This window comes from Protopterus annectens, chromosome 3.part0, assembly GCF_019279795.1.
Source record: "Protopterus annectens isolate FY-2018-M chromosome 3.part0, PAN1.0, whole genome shotgun sequence".
NCBI lineage: Eukaryota > Metazoa > Chordata > Ceratodontiformes > Protopteridae > Protopterus > Protopterus annectens.
The window spans coordinates 1,409,017,626-1,409,034,075 of NC_056731.1; positions in this window are offsets into that span (position 1 = coordinate 1,409,017,626).

Sequence of the window (16,450 nt, forward strand, 5' to 3'; positions counted from 1 at the left end):
TAGCTATATGTCAAAAATGTGGTTCATTTTATGTAGGGAAAACAGAAAGAACCCTGAAAAGGAAAATATATGAACACATTTATGACATTTCTAAAGGAAAGGAAACAAACACATTATTTAAACATTCCAAAACATGTGAAGGGTATAAATTCCACTTTTTAGTACTAGATCAAGTAAAACATGATATTAGGGGAGGTATATGGGAAGAGAAAATCGAATATAAAGAGTTATGGTGGCAGGTAATTCTGGAAGCAGGTAGATTTCCAGGGTTGAATGAGTATCTTTCCATATTACCACTGCTTAAAATAAGGGCTGCTAAATATTAAAGTAATAATTTTTCAAGACAGTAGATGGCACTGTTTTTCCCTCTACAATTCCTTTCTGTACCTCCTTAGGAATTACAAGTAGTACAAAGATGGATTTTATATAGTGTTTATTTTTGTTTAAAACAAGTCATATGTAATATAAAATGTTATGGTTTTATAAATATTTATATATTTAATGGTTTTATTCATAAGTTGTTATTTTTGATAAGGAATAAAATGAATTTAACATTTTACTTTTTAAATTTTATATTCAATGAGCTAATGAATATTTATGAGCCCACTACAATGCTGGTTTGACTGTTTGAAATGTAATTAAGGAGCATTATTGGATAATGAGTTTCTTAATTTGTATAAAAACTGTTGAGGAGGGAGTTTTATTCATTCATCTGATGAAGTCCTACTGTGGGGACGAAAACGCATGGATGTATTTTAAAGAAAAGCGTTAATGATTTGTGACAGTGCGTGGATGTTTTTTTGAAGGTGTTTGGAATAAATACAGAATTTTCAGTTCGTTTCGTCTTTGCTTCCAACCTACAGCTTTCGTTTTATTTATTGGTGACTTTTGGAAGCTTTCACTTCATTTTGTTATTGTCTTACCTATTCTGTTTCCCTGATCTATGACAAGACTGCAATCTTTCTGTCCCTGACTTGTGCAATACAAATCTCCTGACAGATATTTTCAATCAAGTCCCTGATCTAAAACAGAAAAAAGGTAAATTTCACCTTACCTGGGCCTCCGTGATTAATCTTCTCTGGTTCATATACCGACTCGTCCTCCAGTCGCAGATCAGAAAAGTGGCTGGCCTCTTTTGAACGACAATTCAGTCGGAGGTCTTTCAAAGCAGAAGAACCAATGTGGTCTCTTCCCTGTATGGTTTCATGCCACCTGGCCCATCTGACCTGAGGCGAAGAGAGAGAGTTCCAGTCCGAAGGACCAATCTGTCAAAAGAAAAATAACTTCAAAATGATCAACACATGGCAGGTTCAGGTTAAGGCACTTTAATCTTGCAGCAAGGAGACAAAAATGTGCTAATACAGAGTTTGTCTAACTAAAATCAGGAAGTGCAACTATTTTTATACATTTCTTATAAGGTATTGCCTACTAAGCTAACGTAATAAATCACAAGTTCTTTCAATATTGTTTCTCAGCAGCTGTTTGTCCATGATTTTCTGCTGGCATATCAAGTTTATAAAAAAACTTCCTAAGAAAAACGTGGCCTTGACGACCACCAGTCAGATATAACTTTTACTATGCAATGTTACCATTCAAGGTACTATGGCTAATTCGAGCACAAAGCAAGTACAGATTACAGTTCATTTCTTCAAGCAGTCTTTTGTCTGATGTATCTCTTCTTTTCCGCAGCTGTACATGTTCTCATAACATGAACAGGGCTGATTGTTCATATTCAATTACATTACAGAAAACAGTATTGTTCTATTCATTCACTATTCATTCATTTTCCTGACCTAGCAGATAATCACCTGCTTCCCAGTACATTTCCAAAAGGCATAACCATGAATTTTGCTGTGCTAGCAAATACTAGGTCAGAGAGCATCTTGCAATTTCAGAAAGCATACTGCAGTTTGAAAAACATCTTATAATCTCATACAAAATTAAGTTGTACATAAAATACAATTAAATGTGTTAAACCTTTTAGCTTCTAATAAGCACTAAACATATACATTAATACATATTTTTCTAACAGATGAACTCCATTTAATGTGTATGGGGAGCCTGCTCCATACTGCAGGGATCCTTTAACATGCATATTGCTCTCTCTATCATGTTTTACTTATGTTGCAGGCGAAGTTCACATCCTTGGATCTAGTGTTCCTTGTGCTGTTTATTTTGTGAATGTGCAAGAGGTACTTCAGAGCGGGGTCTGAGGATGCCTTATATGCCATTCAAAGATCACCTCTCAGTAATTTGTAGGAGGCTGAGTCAGAGACAGGGTCTTAAGGCAATCTGTGTAGGATAGCATATTCATACCCTGGATTTGTCTGGTGATAAACCTTTGAGGGTGTTCCAACTGTTGCAGGTGCCTAGTTAGATACAATGCCAAAGGGGACATTGTATTCAGTGATGCATCTGATAATGGCTGAGTAGAGTGGTACTACATGTTCCTTAGACCTGGATGCCATACCCTTGCTTAAGAGTTGGGCAACATAGAAAGATTTTCTGATTATGCTGGTTTAAGAACAACTCCTTGCTATCGACAGCTTTGCAGAATACCCACATGGTGTTTTCCTTCCCTTTACCCATCCGACAGATGACACCGACCGGAAGGTCACTGCAGGGGTGCACCAGAAAGAGAAAAACTTCAGGAAAAGCACACGAATTTCAGAGAAAGGTACTTCGTCCTATCAAGAAGACTTGATAGTGAACATTTGTAGTTATAATTTGACTGAAAGTGAGAGGCGCTTACTTAATAGAGGCCTATCATTTTTACCTTCTAGAACAGTGGGTTTAGCTGATATTTTGGTAGATATTAGAATTTTCACTCGAAGTGTTGGTTTGAGAATGTTATTTGGGGATAATGAAGTGGGGAATAGGAATTTTTTTTCTAAGCCTTCCACTTTTGTTCCACAAGGGCATCCTTTATTAGATATCTTTGAAAAAGCTTGTGAACGTGACTTGATTGAATTATATAACACTCACTGTAAACCAGATTTTTACAACTTAACGTATGATGAGTTTCAAACTATTAGTAAATTACAGGACAATCAAGACATAGTGATTAGACAAGCTGATAAAGGAGGGGCTATTGTGGTCTTAGACCACAGTATGTATCTTGACACCATGATGAATATGTTAGATGATTCTGTGACTTATCAGATGTTGACAAGTATGCAGTTAAACAGTTTAATTAAGAATATGCATTCTGAATTGTATGATTTATTTTTATGTAACATCATTGATAGTAATTTATATAACTATCTTCTGGTTGAGCAACCATTAGTCCCCACCCTTAGAGGACCCCCCAAGATACACAAAACTCTAGTTGAACCACCCATGAGACCTATTGTTTCAGGCAATGGATGGCTAACGGAACCCGCTTCCATTTTTGTTGAAAAACACTTTAGACCAATAGTAGATAGGAATAAGTTGATATTGAAGGATAGCCAGGAATTCTTGGTGAGTTATGGTGAATATGTGTCCTCAAATAATATAAGTAATGATTTGTTAGTCACTCTGGATGTAGTGTCATTGTTCACTTCAGTTGTGAATGACACTGGTATGGAGTTTGTTAGATTGATTTTGATCGAAGAAGGAATTTCTCGGAGTATTATCATTAGAATTCTAGCATTATTAGAGTTGATACTGAACAATAATGTGTTTTTATATAATGGTAAATATTATTTACAGAGAAAAGGGGTAGCCACGGGCACCCCTTGTACAAACTCATATGCTAACCTTGTGTTAGCATATTGGGAGCACAATTACATTATGGCTAATACTGTGTATAGTGATCAAATTAAGTTCTATAAGCATTTTGCGGATGATGTTTTCTTTACATGGGTTGACACTGAATTGGAGCTTTATGAGTTTATTAACTATATGAATGGAACTACTGACTTTCTGAGATTTTAAGTTAAAAGCTCTGATGTTAAAATAGAATTTTTAGATACACAAATAAATAAAGAAGGTAACATGATACAATCTGAAGTATATAGGAAATCTTGCTGGAGGAATAGCATTCTACATCGCAGTAGTATGCATCCCCAGCATATTTTTCATAACATCGTAAAGAGTCAGGCACTTAGAATGTCAAGGCTTAATACAGATGATGAAAATTACAGAATGAAACAAGACATGTTAGCTGGGAATTTTTCATCGAGAGGTTACAGTAAGAAAGAAGTAGCAAGTGTGTATCAGGTAGATACTACTATGAGACAATATGTAGGGCATCCCTTTTTGCATAGGAGTAGAGGGAGTAGTACCAGTCTCAATCACAATGGCCAACGGAAGAGGAATATGATGGTAATTCCTTATTCTAATAAGAATTCTAAGGTCACAAATATTATCAGTAAAAATTGGGATATTTTAACTACTGATGATAGGATTGCTGAGCTAGTAGGTCCAAAACCTAGTTTTTCATATAGGAATACCAAGTCACTAAAGAGGCTATTGTGCTATGAAGACAATAATAAAAAAGTGCCTGTTCTATCTGTTAGACAAGGTATGTTTCCTTGCAGAGGCTGTAATCAATGCTCATATATGTCTTGTAATAATTACTTTAAGCATCCTGACACAGGATATGAATATAAATTTAAGTTCTATGCTGATTGCAAATCTAGAGATTTAGTCTATCTTGTAGTTTGTCAGACATGCCAGTCCTTTTACATAGGTAAAACTAACAGAAGTCTCCACGAACGTGTTAGGGAGCATGTTTATGCTATTAATAGAGAGGATGACTGCAATGCACTGGCTAGGCATATTTTATATGTAGGGACATTACATAAGTTTAAATTCAATGTGTTAGAGTTAATAACCAAAACAGACAGACTAGGGGACATTAGGAACCATACAGAAGAAAGTGAAAACAGATGGATCCTAAAACTTCAGAGTCACAGGGGGCATGGATTAAATGAAAAGGTGATTCTGAAGCCTTTCCTAGCAGCACGCCTCTATTTACACTGATTCTGAATGTTTTTGCTTATGATTTTATATTAATGTTGTGATTATGTTTTATGTATTGGTTTTATTATTCTATTAAGACCTATACAGTAGCACATTATTGCTCAAATGTATATGAATGGTAGATGAATTTTTATTTTTGTTTTATTCATTAGCATTTATGTATGTATGTCTTTAAATGCTTGATTAGTTCAGTTAATTGATAAATGGATTCAATGGATTTTATAGGCAGTGCTATTTAAATGGATGTGCTTTTTTGTAGTTGCTATAGTCTGAAGAAGCATCATTTGGACATGAAGGCGCTTACTTTTACTGCAGTGATTAAAGGTTTTTTTTATACTTCTGCTGTGGCGAGTCTCATCTGTATTTTCAGTCTACTTGGTTTTTACTCTGAAGAGACTCCTTATTCAGGACTGTTTGGTGGTTTTATAATTATAGATTACCAGGGTCTTTATGAGCCCAGCCATACATCCTAACCCAGTTTTATCCTCGAGAACACTGGATGCCTTTATGGTGAGAGTATGTTAGTAAGAAGATAGCAAAGTGTTATGTGAGGTGGCATGTTAGTTTGGGATTAGTTAACTTACTGTTAGCCTCTGTCTATTAAAGACATGGGGTTCAGACCAGGGGTGAATGCATAGTTTCCATTCCAATAATCAAAGTTTTTCTGAAAAGGGTCAGGGATGAACTCCATTTAATGTGTATGGGGAGCCTGCTCTATACTGCAGTGATCCTTTGACATGCATATTGCTCACTCTATCATGTTTTACTTATGTTGCAGGCGAAGTTCACATCCTTGGATCTAGTGTTCCTTGTGCTGTTTATTTTGTGAATGTGCAAGAGGTACTTCAGAGCGGGGTCTGAGGATGCCTAATATGCCATTCAAGGACCACCTCTAACTAAGTTGTAGAAGACTGAGTCAGAGACAGGGTCTTAAGGCAGTCTGTGTAGGATAGCATATTCATACCCTGGATTTGTCTGGTGATAAACCTTTGAGGGTGTTCCAACTGTTGCAGGTGCCTAGTTATGTACAATGCCAAAGGGGACATTGTATTCAGTGATGCATCTGATAATGGCTGAGTAGAGTGGTACTACATGTTCCTTAGACCTGGATGCCATACCCTTGTTTAAGAGTTGGGCAACATAGAAAGATTTTCTTATTATGCTGGTTACATGTTGATCGAAGGCCACATTATTATCTGCATATGTTCCCAAATCCCTGATTATAGGGCAAGTCTAGGGTGTTTTATTTGGGTGGACACTTTCCCAAAGGGCACTACAATACATTATTTTGCTTTGAGTTTTAATCTTTGGCTATGGCACCAATCACTTGCTTGTGCCAGACCCGCTTGTAGGATGTTTGTGTCATGGAGGAATTCTATGATAGTTCCTAATTTACAGTCATCTGCAAACTTGGTGAACCAGAGCTTCAAGCTTCTGACTCACCATGACAAAATAAAGTACATAATTCCTACATATTCCAAGTAGCTATGAGCAATGCATATTTATAGATGACTATTGTTTAGTATTGTGAAGTGCTGCTGATACTCTAGTTGTGACAAGTAATGATTAATCCGCTTCTCTTATATTCAAGTGTATTTAACATACATATATATATATATATATATATATATATATATATATATATATATATATGAGGGGTTATTGCTGTAAGACAGAGAGAGGTTTTATGGTTATCTTTTTGAGTCTTTCTGTGAATCTCCTGAACAGAATACTTACATTTCTTAAAAACAAGTTTAAAATTTGATTTACACTAAGACATAGACACGTTTCAAAGACATGTGTATGGAGTATTTCTCCCCGGGCCTCCACTGAAAATTGGCTTTATTCCAAGATGGAGTTTCCCGGGTAAACACATGTTAAATATAAAAAAACATAGAAATGAAAACACTGGGTAACTATGAAATATTTGTTTTTCCATGGTGAAAGGGCAAATGGGGAGATAGGGTAGGATTCCAGAAATGGAGGTATCATAGTACAACAATGAAAATAAAGTCTGAATGTATGCTGAATGTTGAAGATTTGTGCACGTTTAGATGTTTAATAATGGAAGGTGAAGACACAACTAAGGTGATTCATTTATTTATGTATAACACTGACAAGAAATTATGAAAAAGAAATTTTCAAGATATTGTTTTTAGAGCAGGGTCTGTGTTGTGAGTAACACAATGGCACAACAGGTAACATTGCTGCCCCTCATCAAGAGGTTCTCTGGTTTGATTCTCAGCTTAGCTGCTGTCTCTGTGGAGTCTGTATGTCGTTCATCGTGGGTTTTCTTCAGTTGCACTAGTTTCCTCCTACATTGCAAAGACATGCAGTAGAAGGAGTAGGGACTCTGAATTGTCCATAGGTATACATATTTGTGTGATGGGTCACTCTAAAAGTTATCTATGGCTCAAGAGAGATGCATTGCTAATAACAGAGTAGAAATATTATTAGTAAGTATGGAGTGCTTTTTAAAAGAGATTACATTATTATACTCTGCTGCATTTGAGAAATGTAAAATAATGTCTAGCTGTTGGTGAGAGACCACCAGTCTAAATGTGTTTCCATATTTGTTACTGTTTATGGATATGTGTTAGGGTGCATGTTTCTGTACTTTTATCTTTACGTACTAAATTTGAATAAAATAGCATTAATATAAACATGGTGTACATATGATCATTTAGAAAAAGTAATTGCGATTTTGTGATACTGTTGACTAGAGTTAGAGTGCAATATTCTAATCTGCTTTGTCATCTGCCAAAAAGAGGTGCTACATGCAAGGCACTGCTTGTTATGTGACTCTTCATACTTTAAAGCCAAATTATCAGCAGTAATAAAATTAAAATGCAGCTGCTGTACTGAACACCAATTTGCTTTGTGAAATCTTCAGTTAGAATAAATGGGAATTGTTGATAACAGCACTGCTGTGCCTGAAGATTTGTTTTGCTTTATTGATTTTCTGTCAATATCAGAATATGTCAGTCAGTGCAAATGAACTTCATTACAGTTTAACGGGAACCACAATGCATTTGATATTGCCAGTATATAATCTCCGTTGACCTGAATATGTCTGTTTTTTTTCTAAGATAGGTTTAAAATGTCTATGGAAATTCTATGGAGGGAGGCATAAAATTAAATGGCATTGACCCTGATTTCAGTTCTGTGAAGCATATGTAGCCGATGTAGCTACAGTTTAGAACCAACATTGTACATACTCTGAGTCTGCAGTTGTCAACATGGCTAAGGGTACCTGCAGTCACTATGAGCATTCTGGGTCCCTTTGAAACAGAAATGGAAAAACAGTCACTATAAGTGCTCTACACTGTGGCAGTACTGCAGTGTTATGCTTGGTATTACCACAGACCACCTTATAAAAGGTAAGATCTCACCACTTAACTATCTTTCTTATAGTCCTAACAAAAATACAGTTGTGAAAACAAAATCTTGAAAGCCATGACAGTTTCTGTTAAACAAGTAAGCAACTGATCTCAAAGTACAGAGCTTGTCCATGATGCCAGCATACCCATGCAATGTATTGTGTGTATAAGGCCATCAGCACGGTAACCCTACAAGTACCAATGGAAGAATGCCAGTTATACTATATGATGATTCAGTGTGGTTCTGACTGCAGGAAAGGTGAGCTGCATCTTGTCTAAAATGGCATGTAAACGTCTGCTCCAGTAAACCTATCTTTTTCACAGCTATACCATAAAGAAAAGTAGTTAAAAATAAAAATGTAGGTCCTTCATCTGGTTTATTAACAGAGAGTGTCGTTGTCTGTAATATTCTTCAGTTGTATATGTTGTACTGATGTAGCCTGATAAGATATGAAACAGCTTTCGTTTATTACACAAATATACCAAACCTCCATCCCAGTTCTTTCATATTCTCAAATGAAATTGTTTAATAAAAAATACTTTATCTATGCATTTCAAAAGCACTTGTTAGTCTGCCACGTTGCATTTACTTTAACCATTGATTCTCATTTGCCCCTACAGTTCATATCATGCCCTGTATCAAAACTCTGCAGCATAAGCACATGGCTTTTATCATTTACTGACATATGCATAGCAACCAAATACAGTTTATGACCAATTTTTCATCTGAAATGTTTTCAGATATTCTTATTCTTTGATGTCTTATTTTCTTACTATTACAGAATGCTTTGTATTTACAATGTTAACGCATAAATTAAATATTGCATACATAATTTTTCAGTTGATTGTTGTAATATTTCCATCTAGTAACTGAATGTATTATTACATTAGATTTCAGCAGATAGTCACAATATGCATACTAACTGAAATATATCTAAAATGTGTACAGTGGCTACATTAGGCTGTCCTGTTCTTATCAGTCAAAATCGTAGTTGTTGTGTCTTTCAGCTTTTCCCAGTTAGGGGTCGCCACAGCGGAACTCCGGTCCGCTAATGTTTGGCAGTAGATTTTTATGTGCCGAGTTGCCGGCCCTGATGCACAACCTTCAACGAAGGTACGCCCATTCATGCATGTCTCCACACAGAAGACACTCTAGCTGAGAATCGAACAGAACAACGTCTTACTGTGAGGCGACAACACTATTTTAGCACCAAGTCCTTTTGAGTGGATTGTTTAGTATATATCACATTAGGTTGATTTCTCCCTATTTTTTGATAAGATCATCACTCATCAAAATGTTTTAATGGTGATGGAACATTCTATGCATCCCTTAAGTACACCATAAAGAGAAGTCTATCAATCTTTTTGTTAGGAAAAAAAACTTCAAACTTAAGGTACTTCATAACAGCTGAGGAGTCAGTGACAGCTATATGGGACCCAATATTATTAATCCCTTACCTCAGTTTATTTTTTTCAAGTCTTTTGAGTTTCTAATACCATGATGTGAATAGATCACATTCTAAGTCAGGATATGATTAGAGTTCATAAAATTAGTATTGTTTCAGACTTTGATGTTAGCCAATAGTGCTCTCCTCAGCACCCACACCAGCAATATGCCCAGAATTGCCTTCACCTATAATGCATGGGGGGTACATATTTTGGTAGCATATCTGTAGATCAATGAGAGTGTATATACCTTTAAGAAGCTATCCAAGGGCTTCCACTAGAGCATAGATACAGAGCAGTTGTGAGCCTGACTGTCATTTTGTAGTTAGCTGTTGAGATGTAAGCATGTATGTTTGTAAGCTCTGTTTATTAACTAGTTTGTTCATAATTAATGAGGCTGCTATCCATCCTGATGTGTTTGTATGTGTTAAAGCATCAGAACGAAATCCAAGACCTTCTCATTATTTATATTAGAAACGAACGAGCGACAATATCTAAGTACAATTGTAAATTCATTTTTATTAGACCCATTGCTCCTGCTACTATTGGAACTATCTGAGTATCTTTCTTCCACATTGGTCTTGTTTCTGCCTGTAAATCCTGACATTTTATGACTTTGTGTCTTTGTGTATGCAAGAGATACTCTAATCACTATGTACAACAATTTTAATGATCAGTGCTACTTTTGTCTTTTTTCATGGACTACTATATTTGGTTTTCTCAGATCTATTTTTTTGAACTGTTGAGAATGGGTGGTGATCCCATGTGATGTATACTACATCATTCTCTAGAATGCTTTGTGATTCATGTTTCTAATGGTTCTCAACTACTTCTATATTGTAGCATTTGCACAATCCCCAATGCAACAGTCCTGCTGCATTATTTAGCCTTTCAGTATATAGGCTCTCTACCATGAGTGTAGCACACGTAGCAACAAGATGTGCAATTTTTTCCAGTTCTTTTTTATAGAACCTGCATTTGTTTGTTCCTCCCGCCTTTTCAATAGATTTTGTAAACCAACATGTATATAGTCTACTGTCCTGGGCCACCATTATTAAACTTTCATCTTTTTGTTTCAATTCACCTCTCCTTAACCATTCCTGCATCAGATTTTAGTCAGCATGAGGTTGTTCCAGGAGGTTTCTGTACTTGCCACTATATTTACAGATTTCCACATTTTTTCCTTCTCCTCTGATCCTTCTCCTTATATTGTCTATTTTATTTTTAACTCATTCAGTTACTGTTTTATTCTTGTCTCCTTCTGATTTGATTTCCATTCCTGCTTGACACCAAAATGCTTCTGCTAAATTAAGCAAAGATGTCATCTCAGACTTTATCTCCTCATGTTTTAAAACTGTTACTATGTTTGAATATTATGAGGTCAGCAAATATGTATTCAGTCCTATTAATGCAGATCTATACATTTAACCAATTTTGAGGAGGCCTATACCTCTTTCAGACAAGAGAATATATAACCTTGGTATATACATTGATTTTTATATGTCATTTGAGTAGCATTTTTATTCTTTTCCCATCTAATAAATCTAATCATGTCTGAGGGTAGTTGATCACCCCAAAGTTGTAAGCTAAAACAGGAAGAGAAAATTGATTTATAGCTTGGGCATTATTCCTAGATGTCAAGACAGTTTTCAATATCCATTTTAGTCCTGTGAAATATTCCTTACTGAGTTCTTACTGAGCTTTATACACATTTCTTCATTTTTTTATCGATCCTTTAACTATTCCCAAATATTTATACACTCCCTTCTGCTTAAGGTCCTTTACATCACATTTCTGCTCCAGACTGATAGTTTCTTGGTATTCCACATTTTCTGCTTTAAATGTTGCTTTTGCACATTTATCAAGACAAATGTCATTTTTATATTTTCGGAGAAAGTTTTAACCATTTCTATTTGTGCTTTCAACTCCTCATAAGTTCATAGGTGTTTACCAGACTAACAACCACAACAGCCTTTTTAAGCCTAGCCATGCATCCCAAATCTCTGACAAGTTCTGACACCCTTGATAAGTGTAAGCATGGGTCTGGGAGATGAACCATTTACAGGTTAACTGTGCCCATTAGAGACATAGGTGCCGAACCAGTGATGAATTTCTGGTTTCCTATACAGTTGTCCAGTCTAATAAACTCTACAATTCTAAGTCACTCACAAATGGTAAGGAAAAATATTTAAACAATGTTGTTTTCTGACAGTCAAATTGTAACCAAAGCCTAATCTTTTAAGTAAACAGCTTTTTGGGTTAAGGTCAAAACAAAACAGCAGTGGTCATAAGAAATCACCCTATAATATTTCCCTTTGAATTTTTATCCTTGGGATAATAATTTGCCTTTTATCAAGGTTCAGCTGCAATGTGGTTTGCCACAGTTACATGGTCACTGTAATGTATTTGATAAAAGTAGGGTGTATCTTATACATCTGTAAACACTCCTTTATCCATCATATGGTATGCCATCACATTCATTTTTGTAATCTATTCATGCCATACTTAAAATCTTCCCCTTTTTACAATTCCCTTTCATGGCTTTATTTAGTAACAAATAATCATTTGTTCTATATGACTTTCTTTCTTACCCCTTTGTTCATTTGCTATAATTGAGATTTTCCTAAATGGCTATAAACTCTGCCTGCATCATTTCCCGTATGTAGTTTGTATATTGTCAGAAGGCAGGTTATTGGTTTGTAATTCTTAGGATGGCTTGCAGGTTCACTCTTAAGAAGGAGATGTATCATTTTCCCCTTTCTGATTTTAATTTCTCCAAATGTTTTGGGTTTCTAATACCATGATGGGAATGGACCCCATTCCTAAGTGAGACTATGATTAAAGTTCATGAAATCAGTATTGTTTTAAACTTTGATGTTAGCCAAAAGTGTTCTTTGCAGCAGTTACATGTGATTGACAGCATATCTAAATACGACTGTAAGTTCTTTTTTATGAGACCCATTGCTCATACTTCTGTTGGAACTGTCTGGGTATCCTTCCTCCACATTGCCTTCATTTCTGCCTGCAAATCCTGTGTTCATTGTAAAAGAATTAACAAAATCAAGAGTTTTAGTACTCGGAACACAAGCAGGGTTTATGATATTAATTTTTTTGCTAATTGCTCCTCAGACTGGGTGGTATATCTTGCCAGGTGTTCCTGTAGGGCTTTTTATGTGGGTCAAACCTCTAAGTCATTTAGATTTTGGGTCAGCCATCATTTAAGTGATATCAAGCATAAAAGAATTACAAATGCCTTATAAAAACATTCTGTAATACACTCAGCTGCTATTTACAGATTTATTATTATAGACATTATCTTAGGCAAGAGGAATAACCCTATTGGTTGTCATACTATGTTAGATAACAAAGAGAAGAAGTGGATAGTTAGAATGGGGGATTATTCCCACTTGGACTTAATGGATTATTATGATCAACCCATGGGATGCCTTGTTGTTAATTGTGATTAGTATTTACAGTGGAATTGGTGACTACTTCATTGACACTGAAGAAGGCTTAGGTTTAGCTGCTGAAACCAGTTTGTCTTGCTTTTATTTATTTAATAAAAGATCACATTGGTTTATCTTACCCTCGATGTGCTGGTTATAATTTTTTGAATGGTTCATGGTTTTGCCCTTCACTGCCATACCTGCAGGTTCTGCTATTTGGTTTAATAACGTATGGGAAAGACATGTACTGGAGAGGAAGAAACGTACAGATAATCCATTCTTTTCAGTGGGCTCTATGGGTACTTTGTCTTTAGCATGAGTTACATGCATTAAGTGAAAAACTGAAAAATATGTTAATAAAAGAGACTAGCATCCACTTCAATATTCTATGTCTCCAAAGATATCTGGAATTAGACATTGCCTCCCGAGGCTTAAAAGCCTTTAAAACCCCTACTACCCCTTCGACCTTGACAATGAGGAGGATAAAGTTTTTAAAAGATGCTGGGTTTAAGCAGCACATCAGTGCTCCCTGGAATGGGTTTGTATACTTGTCGAGAGAGAGCAGCTTAAACAAAAGAAGCTTAAGGAAGAAGTACTTGTGGTCAATTCAGAGATGCACAAACATCTGTCTGTCTCACTTTTTCATACCCTGATGGTGGATATTAATGATAAATTGTCACAAGTTGAAAAGTCTTTGGTAGAAAGAAAAAAGAATAAAATCAACAAGGATATAAAAGACTATAAGCTAGACAGAGCGTTTCTGTGGAAACACAAGTATAACGCGATGACGCCATCATGCCCACGAAGGAAAGGTTTCAAAAAAGCTTCTGTCTCTTTCACTACCTCTGATGATATGGAGGTTACCACAGAGGGAGACAGTGAGAATTATCCGGAACTACCAGCAGCACAAAATCCTGTGGAACATAACCATTTTCAGAAGGTCACTCAACCTCAGGGTATGAAAAGGGGATGAAATGACTGGGGACAGGGCAAGAAATTTGACAAACAAACTTTTGGGAGAAATAACTATGAAAATCCAGGTGGAATTAATGCTAGTCTAAAGACTAATGACTCTCTAGTATTAAATTTGTCTAATGTGGACATTTCAGAAAATGTTATTTTGGTCCTTAATATGGGCTTAAAGTTTATTCCTACCATTTCACCGAGATTGTATGTTCTTAAGAGCGAACCTTTTTGTTTGGGTAGGAAGTTACATCTGCTGGACTACTTCAATCAAAAAGATAATGTTATTAAGATTGTTGAGAATGAGAGCTTAAATGGTTCCTTTTACTCCTGTGTATCTGAGTTAGGAGAGTTTGATGCATTTAAGGATGCTTTGTATGTTGATGAGCGAAATAATGCATATAGTGCACTTGATACTAGTAAAATTCAATGTAAATCTATGTTCATTCCCCCTTATGTTAATGAAAGTATTCAAAGTTATATTTCTGTTTTAAATTTTTGTGCTTAAAATCTGGTGGAATCATTTAGACATGAGAAAGGGAATGTACAATATAACCTAACAAAAGAGCAATGGGTGGCTTTCAAGCAGTTATGTGAGGATAGAAAGCTAGTAGTTAAACCAGCTGATAAAGGTAATCAGATACTAATCATAAATCATAATCAATATGCTGGGATTTGCTACATGCATTTAAATGATACTAATATATGAGAAATGTGATATTAGTAAATATGAGTTAGCAATAACAAATTATTTACTTTTGCCTGATAAAGGTTTGCGCTTAAGATATTTTACTCAGGGAGATCTGGAGAAGAAATTTAATATTGTTGGCTCATGACTGGCATTATTCTACTGCTTACCTAAAACCCACAAAAGTGTGAAGAATTTAAGTGGTAGACCAATTGCTTCTGCTGAAAGATATTTTCTGAAAAATATGTACATTTTCCTGCATGAGTTTCTTAAGCCTTATGTGTTAAAAAAATTTCTTCATACTTAAGAGATAGTCAGGACTTTCTACAAAAAATCGGTAATATATCTTTTACAGACTCCATGTATTGGTTGAGTCTAGATGTTAAAAGCCTCTATACGAGCATTACGCATGATATAGGAACACAGGCTTTATTTTATTTTTTAGGAGACATTCCGGTGTCTCATTATGTAACTGAATTAATTATTTTTGGCTGAAGAATATTTTTTTTTTGTCTTTAATAATGAGATATTCTATCAGTTTCATCTTTTGCCCCTATGTATGTCACCCCAGTTATGGCTAAGTTTGAGACTGATTACATTTATAGTCACCCTTTTTTCAAATTGCGTGCAATTAAATATTATAGGTACATTGACGATTTGATTTTTATGTGTGATGGTAATATTTCCCAGGCTCATTTTTTTATAGAGGATATTCAACATAATAATTTTGGTTTTATGTTTGATGGCATACAGTTGGGAAGAAATATTACTTTTTTAGACATTGATCTATCTATTAGTCCAGATGGATGTTTATGTACTTTGGTAAATAGGAAACATGATAGAGGAATTCTATTCCTACATGGCACTAGTAGTTATCCTACACATTTAATAGCAATGTTACCTTATAATGAGTTTGCACGTTTTAACAATTTGTGCAGTGATGATAGTGCCTTTGAGAAAGAAATTCAGAAGATGGTGGGAATGTTCATTAATAGGGGCCATGACAGCAATAATGTTATGGAATCTAAATCTAAAATAGTAGATAAGCATTATGGCATTTTTACCAGTAATATTAATAATAATAAAAACATATACCAACCATTCATGGATTATTCAAGGAGATTATATAATGGAGATAACCAGGCTGGTAGAGAGGTATACTTTGTCACTGCATATAATATATTAATGAAAAAATAGTGAAAGAGGTGAAACAGCATTGTCTCATGTTACTTAAGGATAAAAGTTTGAAGAATGTCCTTTCAGGTCGTGTCAAAATTGTATATAAGAGAGGTAGAAATTTAGTGGATTTGGTGATCAATAATATTTTTGTACCACCAGAAAATACATTGCACGGATCTGTTTCTTTTTTGCATGCAGGAACTTTTTCTTGCAAGCATTGCTCTGTTTGCGAACATATTGTGAATCATTTTCCAAATATTAATGGAGTGAAATTTGATTCAAATGAGAATTATACTTGTAATAAAGAAGCAGTAATATATGCATTAAAATGCTCATGTAATTTGCTCTATATAGGAGAAACTAGTCGCACCTTTAAGAAA